Genomic DNA, 13,891 nt, shown 5'->3' on the forward strand with positions numbered 1-13,891 from the left:
ATCCACTGAAGTGTATGTTTTAAATGGGTGAACTGTGTGGGTAGGGGATTAGATGGAGATAAGGCTGTGAAAAAGGAGGTGCACTGGGGTGTGCTGACCTGACATGGGCGGCCCGTGTTTGTTTATCCTCTCACAAAGCACCTTTCCTCGCACTGTCACAAACAGCCAGGCATTAATAGCTTCAACCTTGGAGAAAGCCAAAGCTCAAGAAGGGAGTGACTTGTTGACAGGTGATGTGTGAGCAGAACGCAAGTCTTTAAACTCCCTCTGCAGCGCTCACTGCAGCACAAACCTTCCCACAGTTACGTGCAGAGCCTAGGTAGTCATCCCTCCAAGCCCCAGGGGAGAGGAGATGATAGGAGCAGACTCCTCCCTGGACCTCACCCTCCCTGCTCTCATTCCTTCCCTTCCCAGCACTACTGAGCAGAGCTCTCCTCCTTATGCCTCACTCAGGGTGCTGGGAAGGGAGGGGGAACAGGCAGGCTTCTCCAGAAATCCGGGTCCCTATGACATATCTAGGGCTCAGGAGGGGTGAGGAACGGGTCTGACTTTGTAGAGCTGATATCTGACCTCTGATTTCCTTGATATGAATGAAAAGAGAGAGGGTTTCCGGCTAGGGTAGGATCTGAGGTAAACAAAGCTCCATCCTATTCCCGATTCTCTTCCCCACAATGCTCCCTACCCCAACATCTCCTGGCGTTATTTCCGAAGGCCTCAACCACTACAAGGAGGGTAGGGTAGAGAATCCTCTTAAAAAATTAATTGTAGGGGAACCCTGGGTGGCGCAGCGGTTTGGCGCCTGCCTTTGGCGCAGGGCACGATCCTGGAGACCCGGGATCGAGTCCCACGTCAGGCTCCCAGTGCTTGGAGCCTGCTTCTCCCTCTGCCTGTGTCTCTGCTTCTCTCTCTCTCTCTCTCTGTGTGACTATCATAAATTTAAAAAAAAAATTAATTGTAGAAAAATCAGGAAACAAAGATAAATAGGGATCATTTTGGTCTCACTCCCCAGGAGCAAATATGCTGGTAACCTTGGGGATATTTTGTGGTGGCTCTGGAGCCAGCTGCCTGGGTTCAAATCCTGGGTTCATCACTTATCATCTGTGTAACTCTGGGCAGTTCATTTCACCTCTCTTGACCTATTCCTTTTCTTTTCTTTTCTTTTTTTCTTTTCTTTTTTCTTTTCTTTCTTTCTTTCTTTCTTTCTTTCTTTCTTTCTTTCTTTCTTTCTTTCTTTCTCTTTCTTTTTTTAAGATTTCATTGACTTATTTATTAGAGCATGAAAGCGAGAAAGATCACAGAGGGAGAGGGAGAAGCAGACTCACTGCTGAGTGGAGAGCCCGATGTGGGGCTCAGTCTCAGGACCCTGAGATCATGACTTGAGCTGAAGGCGGACACTTCACCAACTGAGCCACCTAGGCATTCTGTTGACCTCAGTTTCTTCACCTGGAAAACTAACTAATGGGAATAACAACAGCACCTACCCAAATTGTGTGAGAATTAAGTGTGAAGCTGTAAATCACTAAAAACAGTACGTGGCCCCAGTACATTAATGCATTTTCCCAGCATTTTTTACTCACATATGTATTTTCCTTACAAAAAGGAGATCATTCGGGATCCACTATTTTATAATGTGGATTTTTTCCCCCATCTTAAGTGAATTATTAAAATTTTTCCGTAGCATTAGAAATCCTATAGAATATCTTTTTTTAAATAAAGATTTTATTTATTTATTCACGAGAGACACACACACACAGAGAGGCAAAGACATAGACAGAAGGAAAAGCGGGCTCCATGCAGGGAGCCTGAAGTGGGACTCAATCCCCTTCTCCAGGATCACACCCTGAGCCAAAGGCAGACACTCAATAGCTGAGCCCCCCAGGCATCCCCTATAAAATATCTTAAAGGGGTGCCTGGGTGGCTCAGTTGGTTGAGTATCCCCTTTCAGCTCAGTTCATGATCCCAGGGTCTTGGGATTGAGCCCTGCATCAGGCTCCCTGATCAGCAAGTCTGCTTCTCCTTCTCCCTCTGCAGCTCTACCTGCTTTTGGTCACTTGCTTTCTCTCTCTCTCTCTCTCTCAAATAAATAAAATCTTTAAAAAAAAAAGAGAGAGAGAGAGAATATCTTTCTTATGATAGCATATGTAGTATTCCATCTCCTAAAGTGGGATATTTTTAGGAGTGATTTTTTCCCCCCACCACTAAACAGTTTTCTCCTTGCCTTTCACCAGTTACTGCTTCAGGACAAATTCCTAGGAAGTTTGCTGAGTCAAATGGTTTGCAGGTGTTTTAGGCTTCTGGCACATAATTGTCAACCTGCCCTTCAGAAAGGTTTAGAACTAGTTTCACTTGCACCAGCTAGAAAAAGAAACCTTCATTCTCTCCAGTGTCTTGCCTTCTATCATTTAGAAACATTTCCAATTTGACCCTGAAGTGCTGTTTGCTATCTTATTCTGATTTGTGGTCTAAGCTCTTCCTAATGGGGCTCAGTTTCAGCATCTGCTCAACCCCAGGATCCCTCTGGGTGGCCCTGGGCTAGTAATCAACCTCCCTGAACCCAGAAGTCTCAGATATAGTCCTGAGTATTCAATTTCTAAAATCAGATGATACACATAAAAACCCAACCCAAGGCCCATTTCTCATTACTTGAAACATGAAATTTCAGAAACAGGGATGAAGAGCCTGTTCTGGAAACTGCATTTCAGAAGAGCCCTGTAGGGAACTGTGGTGCAAAGGGGGAAACAGGCCCAGGAAAAGGAAGTCTTCCCAATAAGAAAAAGTCAGAAACATCTAATAGTAAAATGGGTAAAGAACATGGATAGATAATTTAGAGAGATAACTTGAATGGATGCTAGTATACAAAGGAATGTTCACATTCATTAGCTAGTAGGGAAATCCAAGCCAAAACAAGGAGGACATACCAATTCGGACTGGCAAACATTAGAAAATTGGAAAACACCACATGTCAGTAGGATGTGGAGGAAATGGGTCTCTCATGCACTACTGCAGAGTGTAGCCTAATACCCTGAAACCCAGCAATTCCAGGTAAATATCCCGGGGATCTTCCCATATGACCAAGAATGTTCCTTACAGCTGTTGTTTATGGTAGCTGGGAGTAGGAGGTAAACAAATGCCCCTCAAAGGGAATAGATATATAAAGTATGGAATATTTGGGAAACTATGAGATAATTATGCAGCATTCAAAACAATGATAGAGACCAGGGGTCAATGCACAGAGGCCTCTGGCCCAAATTTGACTTGTCATCTATTTTTTTTTTTTTAATCTATTTTTGTGCAGCTTGGCTCAAGAGCTAAGAATGATTATTACATTTTTAAATGGTGGGGAAAAAAAATCAAAAGAATATTTTGTGGACGCCTGGATGGCTCAGTGGTTGAGCATCTGCCTTTGGCTCAGGTAGTGATCCCAGGGTCCTGGGACTGAGTCCCACATTGGGCTCCCTGCTCCACGGGGATCCTGCTTCTTCCTCTGCCTGGGTCTCTGCCTCTCTCTCTGCATCTTTCATGAATAAAATCTCAAAAAAAATAATATTTTGTGACATATAAAAATTGTATGAAATTCAAATTTCAGCATCCACAAAGTTTTATTAGAAGACAGCCATGCTTGTTCATTTATCTATGGTCTGTGACTGCTCTTGCACTACCACAGCAGAGCTGAGTTTTACAAAGCCTTGAACATATATACCTAGCTCTTTACAGAAAAAACTTTACTGACTCCTGAACTAGATAAATTCAAAGAAACTTGGGTGAATCCACAAATGATATAACTAAAAAAAATTTTTTTGAGGGGCACCTGGGTGGCTCAGTGGTTGAGTGTCTGCCTTTGGCTCAGGACATAATCCTAGGATCCTGGGATCGAGTCCCACATAGGGCTCCCCACAGGGAGCCTGATTCTCCCTCTGCCTATGTCTCTGCCTCTCTGTGTCTCTCATGAATAAATAAAATCTTAAAAAAATTTTTTTGAGAGAGTGAGTAGGGGGCAGAGAGAGGACATACAAATTAAAAGATATTTATTAAACAGAGTAGAGGAGGTGGGGAGTCTTGCATAAACCAACTATGGGAGTGAACGGAGATAATTCAACTCTCTTTACTCAAGTTCCCCTATCCCTCCAAAAAGAGGGAGAGAGATTGAGAAAACAGGTTCTTTGTCCAAGATCTTAAGGACCCAGCCTCCCTAATCAATTCTCTCTGACAAGCCTCATTCAATCCAGAGTTGACCTGCAAGAGTCTTCAGAGAGCTCCAGTTCCTGGCTAAGTAGGGAAGATTTTAGCCTGTGGGAATGGGTGTGGGGACCAGCAGAACCAGCCTGGGAAGAAAAGGCTTAGTTATTACCCAAATAGTGGTGCTGGTGGATTGCTTACCCCTCCTGCCAGGATCTGCCTTCTCTGGAGACAAAGGACTCTCAGCCCAGAGCCCCGTGAACACCCCCAGGTCCAGCCTGTTGGTGGTCAGAGAACTGAAACTCTCATTTTAAAAATATATATATCCTGTGGCTCTAGGCCTTGTGACTTCTTTTATTTCTTTTAATCTTTATAAGCTCGCCAGGTAAGAACTGTTATTTCAAGATGCCTTGAGAAGTGAGTTGAATAGATTATCTGTTTCACCTTCCTGTGGAGTCACTCATTCATTCGTTCAGCAAAGACTTACTGAGGACCTACTACCTTCCAGTGCTGGGGAAACAGCAATGGACAAAGCAGGCAAAACCCCTGTCCTCATGAGGGCTGGGAATAATGCAAACAGGTGTTAGACAGTAAACAAATAAAGAAGTAAAGATAAAGTAAAAAGGGGTGAGAAAATTATTTTGTTATCAGGGAAGACTTGTATTTGAACTGAGACCTGAAGGTGAGAAAGAGCCAGCTCACTGAAGAGCAATTTTGGAGAAGAAACAGCAGGTGTAAAATCCCCTCTGGTGGGAATCAAGGAACTGTGTTTGTGGAGACTGGGGAGGCCGGCAGGGCCCAGATGGGATAGGCCCTCATAGCTATTTGTCAAAAGGATTTGGAATTTATTCTGAGCATCAGATGAACCCACTCCACCATCATTAGGTATACGACCTCAGGCAAGTTACTTCACTCCTCTGAGCCTCAGTTTACTTATCTGTAAAGTAGGGTTAATAAGAATTCATTCCTTTGGGGATCCCTGGGTGGCTCAGCAGTTTGGCGCCTGCCTTTGGCCCAGGGTGCGATCCTGGAGTCCCGGGATCGAGTCCCGCGTTGGGCTCCCGGCATGGAGCTTGCTTCTCCCTCCTCCTATGTCTCTGCCTCTCTCTCTCTCTCTTTCTATGTCTATCATAAATAAATAAATAAATATTTAAAAAAAAAGAATTCATTCCTTATAGTAAGCAGCCTCTAAAGTGCCCCCCAACAATCGTGCATCCTGGTGTTCACACTCTGTGAATGTGGGCTGATTCACTTCTAACCAGTACAATATGGCGGGAGTGGTGCTATAATCATTTCCTCTTCTTGCTGGAAAAAATCACCACGAGCTTAGTGGCTTAAAACAGCACAAAGCTACTGCCTTGCAATTCTGGAGGTCAGACATCGCCATGGGTCTTACTGGGCTAAAACCAAGTTGTCAGCAGGGCTGTGTTCCTTCTGGAAATTCCCAGGGGGAATCTATTTCCTTATCTTTTCCAGCCTGTGAAGGAGGCCTGAGTTCCCTGGCTCGTGGTCCCTCCTTCCATCCTCATAGTACATCACTCCAACCACTGTTCCCACTGCCACCTCTTTTTTTGTCACCAACTGTCCTGCCTCCCTCTTTCCCTGATAAGGACCCTGTGATTATATTGGGCCCATGTGGCCAATGCAGGATAATCTCCCCCACTTCAACTAAATCCTTAACTTAATCTGCTAAATCCCTTCCCCACGTCAGGTAACATATTCACAGGTTCTAGGGATTAGGACTTGGACGTCTTTGGGGACCATTATTTTCTCTGCCATGGATAGTATGTCACTTTTGTGATCAGGTGGCTCAGTTGTGTCTTTTGTCTCAAGTACTTCCATCCCCTCCTTCCTCTTTTGTCTTTTTCTTTCTTTCTCTTCCCTGCCTCATTTTCACTCTCTCTACCTTCCTCTTTTCTTTCTTTTCCCTCTCTCACCCCTTTGGGGGAAGCCAGCTGACATGAAAGAGGCAGCCCTGTGGAGAGGCCCACAGGGTTAGGAACAGAAACTCCCAGCCAACAGCCAGAGAGGAATGAGGTCTGCCAAAACCATGTTTGTGAGCTTGGAAGTAGGTTCTACGGCCCCAGCCAGGCCTTGCTACTGCTACAGCTCTGGCCAACAGCTTGACTGCAGTCTCATGGGGCATTTGAGCTTGAACCACCCAGCTAAGCAGCTCCTAGATGCATGACCCTCAGAAACCATGTGAGAGAATGTGGCTTAAGCTGCTAAATTTTGGGGGTCATTTGTAATGCAGTAATAGGTAACAAATACATTCAATCACTGATTCAGCACATCTTTATTAAGTGCTATACTATGTGCTGAGCTGTTTGAGGTGTTGGGAATACAATAGTGAATAAAGCAGAGAAAAATCCCTGCTCTTACAGAGTTTACATACTAGTAAGGGGAGATGGACAGTAAAGATAGTAAGTCAGTAAATTATATGATCTGTCAGAAGCTGACAATTGCTATGAGGAAAAAGTAGAGCAGGGTAAGGGAGATGGGCTAGTCAAGGAAGGCTTTGCTGGAAAGGTGTTCTTTGAGCAAAGACCTGAAGGAGGTGAGGAGGAAACCATGCTTTTCATGGGGAAGAGTATTCCAGGTAGAAGGGACAGCAAGTGCAAAGGTCTTGTGGCAGGACAATGCCAAGCTCTTAAAAAAGGCAGTAAGGAGGTCAGTACGACTGCAGTGTGCACGGACAGAGTGGTGACAGATGATGTGAGAAACAAGGGGAGGATTAAAGTAGATAATGTAGGTTAAGTTTTTTTTTTTTAAAGATTTTATTTATTTATTCATGAGAGACACAGAGATAGAGAGAGAGGCAGAGACACAGGCATAGGGAGAAGCAGGCTCCCCGTGGGGACTCGATCCCAGGACTCCAGGATCATGACCTGAGCCAAAGGCAGATGCTCAACCACTGAGCCACCCAGGTCCCCTATGTTAAGCTTTTTGAATCTAGTAGTTGCTCTTTTTTCCTCTCTTTTTAAAGTCTTTTTTTTTCTTTAAGAAGCTACATTTTATGTATTTTCTTTTTAAGATTTATTTATTTATTTATTTATTTATTTATTTATTTATTTATTTATGATAGAGAGAGAGAGAGAGAGAGAGGCAGAGACACAGGAGGAGGGAGAAGCAGGCTCCATGCCCGGAGCCTGACGTAGGACTTGATCCCGGGACTCCAGGATCGCGTCCTGTGCCAAAGACAGGCACCAAACCGCTGAGCCACCCAGGGATCCCCTATTTTATGTATTTTCTAAAGCAATCTCTACACCCAACACAGGGCTTGAATTCACAACCCTGAGATCAAGTGTTGCATGCCAGCCAAGGGACCTGTTATATACTTTATTTTTTTTAATATGTTAAATAATCTCAGGAGAACACAAGAAAGGAAAGACAATAACATAATGAGCTCTCATTTATGATCGACTCTAAGAAATAAAACTCAGGACGCCTGTCCCCTCTGTGTCTCTGCCTCTCTCTTCATGTCTCTTATGAATAAATAAATACAATCTTTCAAAAAAAGAGAGATAAAACTCAACAGCTATGACAGAAGCTTCCTATGTGCCTTTCCCTATCCTAACCTTCACTGAATGGTGTTGGTCTTTCCTATACGTGGCTTTATATTTTTACTCTATATGCATGTATCCATAAACAGTCTCTAGCACTGTTTCTCAGGAAATAAATATGTAATTCTGATAAGAGATGAATATCCAGAATATATAGAAAACTCCTAAAACTCAACAACAAAAAAACAAACAGCCTCAAAATGGGCAAAGAATCTGAACAGACATTTTTCCAAAGAAGATGAATGAACAGCCACGAAGCACATGATAAGATGCTTAACATCACTAACTATTATGGAAATTCCCCCAAACACTTTTTTTTTCATGAACACTGACAGGATCCTGGATCACAAACAAAACAAAACTACAGCTATACAAAATATAAATGGACCAATTAGGGAAGTTTAAATATGGAACCATATATATTTAAATATATCAATGTGGAGTTTCTTAGGTGTAATAATAGCATTGTGGCTGTGTGGGAGAATGTCCTTGTTCTTAGGAGATGCAGGCTTAAGTATTTAGGGGTAAAGTATCAGAATGTCTGCAAGTAACTCTCACATAATTTAGCCAAGAATAAAATATATGGGTGTGTATAAATAATTTGGTAAAGCATATTGACAATTGATGAATACAGATGAAAGTTGCAAGGATGTTTGTTGCACAATTTTAAAGATTTTATTTATTTATTCATAAGAGACACAGAGAAAAGCTGAGACATAGGTAAAGGGAGAAGCAGGTTCCCTGCGGGGAGCGTGATGCAGGAATGGATCCCAGGACCCAGACAACTCCAGCCCAAAGCCAGAAGCTCAACAACTGAGCCACCCAGGTGCTCCAAAAACATTTCTATTGGTTTGGAATCTTTCAAAAGAAGAAGTTGTGAAAAAATAAAGCACCTTTTGCTCTCAGAGTTGCTGGGCACCCTTTAGTTACATTATCACAACAGGGGCACCTTAGATTAGAAGGCCTTACCATAGCTGACATCAACGCCAATCTCCCTTCTTGTCAAGTACTCCCGTTGCAGGAGCCAGGGTTAGAGGCCTCGAGGGCCGGTACCTCCTTCGACGCTATGAAATTCCAAACACTGGAGAAGGAAGAAAAGGAGAGGATGGCTGGCAACCCAGGCTGGCTTGGTCTAGGCGCTGCCTCACCCCTGGCACCCTCTGCAGTCTGGCACCGCCCCCTGGTGGCCGCCCGAATGTATGCGGCACCCACGCGGGAAGGTGAGCAGGGCCCTGCGGCCTCCGCCCCTACCAGGGCACTCCTGGGGAGAGCTCCCCCTGCCGAAGGCCAGCGCTCCAACAATCCCAGCCTGTTTGCCCTAGGACTGCACATTTTTTAAAAAAGATTTATTTATTCACTTTAATGAGAGAGTGGGGAGTGGCAGTGGAAGAAGGAGAGAGAAACTTTAGCAGACTCCTCCCGGAGCTCAGGGCCCCATGTGGGGCTGGGTCTCACCATCCGAGGATCATCACCTGATCCAAAACCAAGTCAGAAGCTCAACCCACCACAGCACCCAGGGCCTCCAGGACCAGACATCTTAAAGAACACCAACTAGGAGTCGAGCCTGGTGCAAAGTGCTTTACAGATGTTAACTCACTAAATCCTCACAGCATCAGCTCTTCCTTATACGTGGGACTATAGCAGTCCCCATTTTAAGGACAAAATGAGTGGCAGGGAGGGGAGGTGAAGTGCACAAAGACTGTACAGCTACTGTCACATTTTCTAACTCAGGTCCAACGCTGTGCCCATTACAACACAGTTGCTTCTAATGATGATGATGTGATAATTACAACAAAATAGTGGCAAGACACATCTACAGTGCTTTGAGCCACACACTGTCCAACATGTTAACTCATTTAGTCAACAACAACCCTAGGGGGTAGGTTCTAGTAATGTGCCCATTTTACAGTTGAGGAAATTGAGGTACACAAAGTATTAATAAATTTGTCCCAGGTCACTCAAGAGAGCAAAGTATTGACTAGGAAGGCATCAGGGAGATTTACAACTGTCATTACCTCTGTCCATAAATTTTTACCGAGCACATACTAGGTGGAGGGCCCTGAGTTAAGATCTGAGTGTGCAGCATGGAGGAGGACAAAATGATGCTATTACCTCGAAACTGAAAAAATTGCAAAGAAGAAATCTATTTCCAAGAAACATATTACTGAAAATGAGATCCTCAACAAGGAAAATGGTTTTTAAATCAGTCAGAAAAAAAAAAATACTTGAACGACTGACCACCTGTAGGGGAGAAGAGGATAGCTTAAGTTAATACAAACAGGGTCACTGCAACCTGCCAGCAGGGGTAACACACTGGTAAGCCCTAATTTAAGGTTTAGCTGAACATCTGCTTTGAAGAAAAGTAAAAAGAGGGCACTGCCATTCCCCTGAGAAATTCAGAAAAGGGTAGCATTTTATCTTTTTTTTTAAGACTTATTCTTTTAGTGGTGGGGTGAGGGACAGATGGAGAGAATCTCAAGCGGACTCTGCATTGAGCACAGAGCCCCATGTTGGGGCTCAAGCTCAGGACCCTGCAATCTTAACCCAAGCCAAAATCAAGAGTTGGACACTTTAACCAATTGAACCACCCAGGTCCCCTTCTTCTTCTTTCTTCTTCTTCTTTTTTTTTTTTTTTTGCTTTTGTTTGTTTGTTTATTTAGAGAGCTGCAGAGGGGCGAGGGAGAGGGAGAGAATCTAAAGTAGGCTGCACCCCCAGCACAGACCCTGAGAACGTGACTTGAGCTCAAATCAAGAGTAGGTGGCTTAACCCACTGAGTCACTCAGGAGTATAGCATGTTAGACATGAATTAAAATTCATACTTTTTTTTTTTAAGGTTTATTTATTTATTCATGAGAGACAGAGAGAGAGAGAGAAAGAGGGAGGCAGAGACACAGGCAGAGGGAGAAGCAGGCTCCACGCAGGGAGCCCGATGTGGGACTCGATCCTGGGACTCCAGGATCATGCCCTGGGCTGAAGGCAGGTGCTAAACCACTGAGCCACCCAGGGATCCCAAAATTCACACTCTTAATTAATAAAATTATCTGGGGATTCAATCTGATTTTTAGAGAATGCCATTTGACCACAAGTGCAACTAACTCCTTGCCGCCAAGCCTGGGCCTGTGTGGAGCAGCTGCTACGTGGGGCTCTCAGGCTCCCTTCTCCAGTCCTAGGAAAGCCCACTGCCCCCCTGCCTGGTCCTCACCGTCTCCCTCCTTCTGGTGCTTCCCAAGCCTGCTGCCACACAGGACTTCTTAGGAAGGCTCTAGACTTAGGCCTGCTGCTTTGTTGTGAGAGATTTTTTACCCTTTCTTACCTGGGTGAGACCCCAGGGCAAAGGGGCCATCTCAGGAAGCCAGGCCTAGGGATCCCTGGGTGGCGCAGCAGTTTAGCACCTGCCTTTGGCCCAGGGCGTGATCCTGGAGACCTGGGATCAAATCCCACTTCGGGCTCCCGGTGCATGGAGCCTGCTTCTCCCTCTGCCTATGTCTCTGCCTCTCTCTCTCTCTCTGTGTGTGTGACTATCATAAAAAAAAAAATGAAAAAAAAAGGAAGCCAGGCCTAGCACCCACCAGGAGGGCGCCTGCACTGTACTGTCACTGCCGCTGGGGCTGGAGCATATTCTCAGGACCAGCCCAGGACTGCCCCTCTCTGCCAACACACTTCTATTTCTTTTCAGCTTACCTGGTCAAACAAGATACTTGTAGAAATTCTGCAGAAAAATGAAGAGCACAAGGTTTTATTTTCATTAAAAAAAAAAAGCAAAAAAACCCCCCCGCATCTCTTTATTAAGGTATAACTGATACACTTTAGCTGTACATAATGTATACACTTTGAGTATCATTTTTTTATTGAAAAATAATTGACAATGTTACAATGTTTTATTAGTTTCAGGTGTACACAATATTGATTCAGTGCTCACAGAGATTACTGTAGTCACCATTTGACGTTATGACAATATTATAGACTATATTCCTTTTGCTGTACTTATCATTTCCCTGACTTATTTTTATAACTGGAACTTTGTACCTCTTAATCCTCTTCATCTATTTTGCCTATCCCCACCACCACCTCCCCTCTGGCAACCACCAGTTTTTGTTCTTTGTATTTATGAATCTGGGGTTTTGGGGCACCTAGGTGGCTCAGCAGTTGAGCATCTGCCTTTGGCTCAGGGCGTGATCCCACAATCTTGGGATTCAGTCCTGCATCAGGCTCCTTGCATGGAGCCTGCTTCTCTCTCTGCCTATGTCTCTGCCTCTCTCTGTGTGTCTCTCACGAATAAATAAATAAAATCTTAAAAAAAAAAAAAGAATCTGGAGTTTCATTTTCATTCTTGCTATTCTTGTTACTATTCTGGTTTATATCCTCCATGAAATGTTGTTTGGACATATTTGAGGAAGGGATAAGGCTAGAAAAAAATGGCTAAGAGTCTTGAATAAGCTAGAGGAGAGAGTTTGAAAAAAACAAAACAAAACAAAACAAACAGAACATCCCTAAAAGCAGCTGTATTTCTGATAACTCGGATTAGCAGTACTCAAAGTGCAGTCCTTGGACCAGCAGCGTCAGCATTATCTGGGAACTTTTTAGAACTGCTAATGCTTTGGAACCAACCTGCTGAATGAGAAAATAGCAGCCTGGGGCCCAGAAATCTGTTTCAACCAGTGCTCTAAGAGATTCTCATGTATGTTCAAATTTGAAAACCACTGTACTACACAATGACCAAATCTCCTGTGAATTCAGTGGTATTTAAAAAATAAATTATATTTCCCTAGCTGTAACAACATTGACTTGTATTTGAGGCATAGTAGAAAGAGGAGCCTGTAAAATACCTGGGGACAGAGTCTTCCCACCCATTATCTCTCCTTTAAGTAACATGTAGTATAAAGTCGAGGCATCCAGGTGGGTTGGGCAATGTCAGGGGTGTGATTCCTTAATCTCTACCCGTCAAAGTGTTTGTGTTGTGAAACTGGAAAATAAATTGAAAGGGGGGAAAGACCCAGAATACCCTTCCTGACAGCTGATTTGGCCTGGCTAAAGGTAGGGGTGGGTGGGCATGGAGGAAAGGATTCCTGTAGCTTGTGCAAGATCCCACCTAACTGAGCAACCTAGAGCTCCCAGGAAGGGTTCTCTGGGGGTATTTTTCTGGCTCCCATCCCTCTGTCGCTTGTCCTCCTCTCAGCATCCCTTTCTTTTTTTTAAAAAAAGATTTTATTCATTTATTCATGAGAGAGAGAGAGAGAGAGAGAGAGAGAGGCAGAGACACAGGCAGAGACACAGGCAGAGACACAGGCAGAGGGAGAAGCAGACTCCGTGCAGGGAGCCCGACGTGGGACTCCATCCTGGGTCTCCAGGATCACACCCTGGGCTGAAGGTGGCGCTAAACCACTAAGCCACTCAGGCTGCCCTCCCCATCCCTTTCTGTTCTCCTTCTGACCCCCCTAAACCCCTTTCTATCCAGCTCCAGCTTTTTACTCCTCATCTTTCCCTGCACGGCATCCCCTACACAAGCTCCTGGGTCTCTCATTGCTGACTCAGCAGTACAGAGGTCACCACCTCCTTCTGAGCACTACAGGTCTCTTCAAGGGCCTCAGTGGCAGAGGACAGAGACTGTGCAGGTGGAGGAGGGTGTGCAGAATCCTGCAGGGCCTGCAGGTAGTTCATAAAACTCCCCAACATGGAAGCTATTTTTGTCCCACGGAAGGGCCCCAATGCCACAAACTTCTTGGCAGATTCACCACCGCTGTTCTGCTGGCTCTTTGAGTCAGTGAAGTTACCCTCACCTCTGAATTGGGTCCATGAACCAGGAAATGCCATTGATCTGGCAACCTCTGGGTAAACACAGGGACCATTTCTGGGCAGGAGCGTGGTAGGTGAAAGCCATGCCTTTCCAGAAGCTGTAGAACTGCTTCTAGGTTAGGTTGGGGGTGGTGAGGCATGGTGTCTGTGGCTGTAACATCCTGGGATTTCTCTGGGGCAGGGTTGGCATCCAGCCCATTACCCTCTGGTTCAAGCTAGAACCTTTGACCATCTGGTCAAAGATGAAACTTCATCCCTCTACTGACACCACCACTCCTCCCATAAGAGTCAAATTACCCACTGTGATTCCTGGATTTGGGGCATTTGAGTGTTCAGGAGGCCTTTGACATGTTCTCAC

At 44.7% G+C, this 13,891-nt stretch overlaps 1 long non-coding RNA gene across 1 annotated transcript in view; it reads right to left on the reverse strand.

The window, feature by feature from the left end:
* LOC121499803 overlaps window positions 1-13,891 on the reverse strand; it is a 48,823-nt gene that overhangs the window by 30,863 nt on the left and 4,069 nt on the right. The window contains exons 2-3 of the long non-coding RNA XR_005990246.1: window positions 11,422-11,449; window positions 8,709-8,820 (exon numbers count right to left, since the gene is read on the reverse strand). This is a non-coding gene — a long non-coding RNA (uncharacterized LOC121499803). The remainder of the gene's footprint in view (window positions 1-8,708; window positions 8,821-11,421; window positions 11,450-13,891) is intronic.

Source organism: Vulpes lagopus, chromosome 10, assembly GCF_018345385.1.
Source record: "Vulpes lagopus strain Blue_001 chromosome 10, ASM1834538v1, whole genome shotgun sequence".
Taxonomy (NCBI): domain Eukaryota; kingdom Metazoa; phylum Chordata; class Mammalia; order Carnivora; family Canidae; genus Vulpes; species Vulpes lagopus.